Source organism: Rutidosis leptorrhynchoides, chromosome 3 (genome assembly GCF_046630445.1).
Source record: "Rutidosis leptorrhynchoides isolate AG116_Rl617_1_P2 chromosome 3, CSIRO_AGI_Rlap_v1, whole genome shotgun sequence".
Classification (NCBI taxonomy): Eukaryota; Viridiplantae; Streptophyta; class Magnoliopsida; order Asterales; family Asteraceae; genus Rutidosis; species Rutidosis leptorrhynchoides.
Window position 1 is genome coordinate 405,374,606 of NC_092335.1, and position 4,364 is coordinate 405,378,969.

A 4,364-nucleotide genomic window follows, 5' to 3' on the forward strand; every position below is an offset into this window, starting at 1 on the left:
CCTTCAAACTGAAATTGCTAATTTTCGTCAGAAAACTAACGAGTCTCTTTATTCTGCTTGGGTACGATTTGGTCAAATGCTTAGAAGTTGTCCACAACATGGTTTGGATAAGCTTAAAAAGTTAACTACTTTCTATAAAGGTTGTGATATTGCTACAAGAAGAGAGATTGATACATCTGCTGGAGGAAACATTATAAGTAAAACTGCCAAAGAAGCTGAAACATTGATTAATAAGTTAGCTGCCCATTCCCATGAATGGCATCAAGACTTAGACATTTCTCGTTCAGTAAAATCTGTTAGTTATGATTCTGAATATATGGTTAAGGCTATGAATGTGCAATTAGGTAATCTGGGAAGGTAAATTGAAAAGCTTACTAAAGAAATGCATATGATTAAGGTAGGTTGTGAAAGATGCCAAGGTCCCCATGCTACTAAAGATTGTGTTGCTAGTCTTACTATGGAGCAAGTTGAAAACGTCTCTTACGTGAATCAATTTCAAGGAAACCCAAACTACCGTAATTATTATAACTACAATTAGGTCCACCGCGCTTCGCTGCGGGCCTGCAGCATTTATGAGCTTTATTGGATGCCTGGATTATATTTGGGTAGTGATATATACACAACCAATTTTTACAAATACACAACCAAACATGTTTTACAGTGTTAACTGTACAACACTGTAAAGCATGTTTGGTTGTGTATTTGTAAAAATTAGTTGTGTATATATCATCACCCATTATATTTACAGGCTTTAGCGTTTGTTTTGAGTAGCATACAAAAGGATTGTTTTTCTACATAATCCAACATCATAGTTTGCGTACAAAAGGACTGTTAGTAGACATCATATACCATGCCAATTGTTGTGCGATTCATTCACAAAATACGGGTTTTCTTCAGGCCATCGACAACATTGAAGCTCCTAACCTTAACTATCTAAACTCTGGAGCATCATGCTTTGGCACCTATCCTATAAAGAGAAGACCTTAGTTGGTTATTTCACTACATAAAAGAACATGAATAAATACATTTGAGAACCTTAAAAAATAACAACAAAAAAGCTCCATGTATATATTGCAAATAATATGGTATCAATTATACCTAAACATCAAAATTGACACATATTACACGTGTTTCATATGAAACCCAATGCAAAACCTATGGGCATATTAAAATAGGCAATTTATTAAAACTTAAACACATATTACAATATTACACACAACGCACTCCATAATATATAGCAACCAAAATATAAAACATAAAACATAATCCAGGTAACAACAGAAACAAATATAGCATACAAAAAAAAAATACTCATAATATTTGGAAGGGAGCAATAAATTCACAAACCTAGATTATGATGCTAATAGAATGGTTAATACTGAATAAACAGGAAAAAGGGAACTTAGGTATCAACAATGCTATGATTCCTCAACAACAATAAACCATCACCTTTAAACTCCTCCACTTGTATAAAGAAAATTTAAAGTTTTAAACATCAAACATTCAATTAGTAGTATAACATCTATAGTATGAAACAACACAAGTGACATCGAGTAAATTTATATATTATATACTATTAACAAACAAATATTGTAGCCATATTATACAACAGACAACTTTAAATAACTATTAATATTCCATTAGATGAATAAACATGCAGTGCTTATATACCTTGAAAAGCTATGAAATTCCAAAGGTCCAGAAGTCGATCAATGATAGTTTCTAACGAAGTCGGTCAATGATAGGTTGTCGAGCCAGAACATAGACCGGTCACCTACAATTGTAACTAATTTTAAAAATCAATCAATAGTAATGCAATAACAAAGCAAATATGCCTTACCAGATAAAGCATTTCAAGTATTGTGTCAATTTCACCGTATATTCATAAATACATACACGTAGATTTAAAAATCACAAATGAAACAAAATCTAGAGAACTGCAAGAACACAATTTTTGTCAAACAAATGTTGGCTAGTCCATTAAGCTAAAGAATGTCGATCTCTTAGTACATAAAATAGTTATTGATATCAAAATTCCATCACAATAGTAGTCGGGTTCACACAGTGGTACTCTTCTTTTTTCCTTTAAAAGTAACATAACTTTTGAGTCTTTAATAACAAAATGAAGTCATGAAGGTACCTACTCGCTAATGGCGTAGGAGAGACACCCGATGAAATCGAACCCAAATTAACACTACCGGATGGTTCAACACATGTATCATCAGTGCATCACTATTACTACCTCTTCTATTTCTCTTAATAGAAGGTATTTTATTACTTAACACTACTATGCCGCAACAAATTAACAATTTAAAACACGAATATCGGAAACATACCTGCAACAACATAGAAAATTCATACAAAAACATGACAGACACAATATAAAGTAAGAAAAAAATCAATCAATAATTTTACCTTCAGCAAACTAACACACCTACAACAGATGAGCACTCCTGCAATAAACTGAATAAAAACCCGTAAAGAAGAAGGAAAATAGAAACATTCAATAATAAAATAAACGACTATTACCACCAGCTAAAAACACATGTACGGAATACGAATTCGACACAAAATCTTAAATCGGATGTGATTTCAACAGAAAATCTGGAAAAAAAAAAACACAACAACGCACGAAGATGTAAACGATAGTGAAGGTAAAGCTGATAACAATTCCGTAATCACGAAAAAAGCACTTAATCAGAAAAAGAAAAAAATCAAGTAACATCAACATACAACGGAGCAAAAAAACACTAAAAATAAAGAATAAAAAAACTTAACGTCGATTTAAACCCTAAGTAAATCAATTATAAACTTGGGTCCGTAGTTGATCTGGAATGCAATTAAACCCACATCCACGAAATTGATGCTATAGAACCCAAATCGTCGGTGGCGGTGGTGATGGTCGAAACGGTGGCGGTGATGATGGTGGGAAAGATGTCAATGGTGGTGATGTTGCGAATGGTGATGGCGAAGGTGAAGAGTCGATATGGTGTAAAAGAGCGTTGGGTAGATTAGTTGGGGATTCTGATGTGAGAGGAACAAAGTTGAAGTGTTAGAAGAAATATCTCTCCAGATCTCCAACACCAACAGTATAGAAGACACGTGGTCTATTAGAAGCCACTAACCATTTAGATAAGGGGAGTGATCCGTACACCACCAGTTTTTAGCCGTACACCACTAAACATGCATTATGATGTTGTACTGTACAACAATGTAAAACATGTTTGGTGGTGTACGGCTAAAAATTGGTGGTGTACGAATCATCACCCTTTAGATAAACCGACAATCCATTTAAAACCCAAAACGACATTCAGACCCTTCTATGGATATATAGTAGGATAATACACCTTATCCTAATAATAATAAAAACCCACCCGGTTTCTTTCCTGTTAGAGCACCATTCATTCTAAATTCTTCTAATGTTCAAACAGACAAGAAGTCTAATCTTGAAGAAAGCATCTTAACTTTCATCAAAAATCAAAATGAAGCTAATGATAACATAAAGGCTCAACTTTCCCAAGTGCAAAATAATCATCAAGCGTCCATTCAAAAAATAGAACGCAATGTTGTTAAGTTTTTTAAACTTGTCAAGGGTAAAGTTCCTGCTGAAGCTGAAGTTTCTAAAGAAGTTCATTTTGAAAAGGTGAATGTGATTCGAGAAATAAATAGGGTTGATATTTATGAACCTGGTTTAAGGTACTTATGAGAGTTTAAAATGGGAGAAGAAGAATATGATCAAGAAATAAAGAAGTTGACTGCTAATGAGGAAGATAAATCAAAAGATGGTAAAGTTCGAGGTCTTGATCGTGATGAGGTAATTTTCATGCATGAGTTGTCTGATGAGAAAGAAGAAGTGGTTGATAAAAGGTTGATGAAAGTGATGAAGTTACTAGTGAAAAAGATGAAAAATCAGAGTGTGAAAATAAAGATGATTGGTTACCTGATACTATGAAACAGTTGGAAGAAAGGAGAAAAGAAGGTTTCTGCCTACTTTATTCATTCACAATTGATCCTGTAGATCCATATGCATCACCTGAAATTGTTAGTGCATTTTATTTCGGTTCCTAGACATCTACTACATGTCTATGATTAGTACTTCAGTTTGTGGGTTACCATGATCGCTCGTTGTTATCCTGTCTGTGTTCATATGCGTTTACAGGTACTGCAGGAACAAGATATGGAAGTTTGACTATATTAGACTCAGTCAGACGTACGAGTGAAGCCTCACTCGTACGGCTGACAAGCTCATATGCACGAGTGTGCTGAGCTGAGTCACAAATCTAATCTGTGTACACATACACGAGTGAGTGATCACTCGTACGGTTGAGTCTGTCCACTCGTAAGAGTGAGACGTGACTCGTGTT

The 4,364-nt window shown here is 34.3% G+C and overlaps 1 long non-coding RNA gene across 3 annotated transcripts; it reads right to left on the bottom strand.

Moving 5' to 3' along the window:
* Nucleotides 1-672: 672 nt before the first annotated feature.
* LOC139897748 (uncharacterized) lies at nt 673-3,130 on the bottom strand. Of its 3 annotated transcripts, none has more exons than XR_011776772.1 (3): nt 2,416-3,130; nt 1,672-2,194; nt 673-967 (listed from the first exon to the last, which is right to left on the bottom strand). It is a non-coding gene; the product is annotated as an uncharacterized lncRNA (long non-coding RNA). The 3 variants fall into 3 exon arrangements; XR_011776770.1 differs by having other exon boundaries at nt 1,672-2,336; XR_011776771.1 differs by having other exon boundaries at nt 685-967; nt 1,672-1,774; nt 2,416-3,119.
* Nucleotides 3,131-4,364: the final 1,234 nt, after the last annotated feature.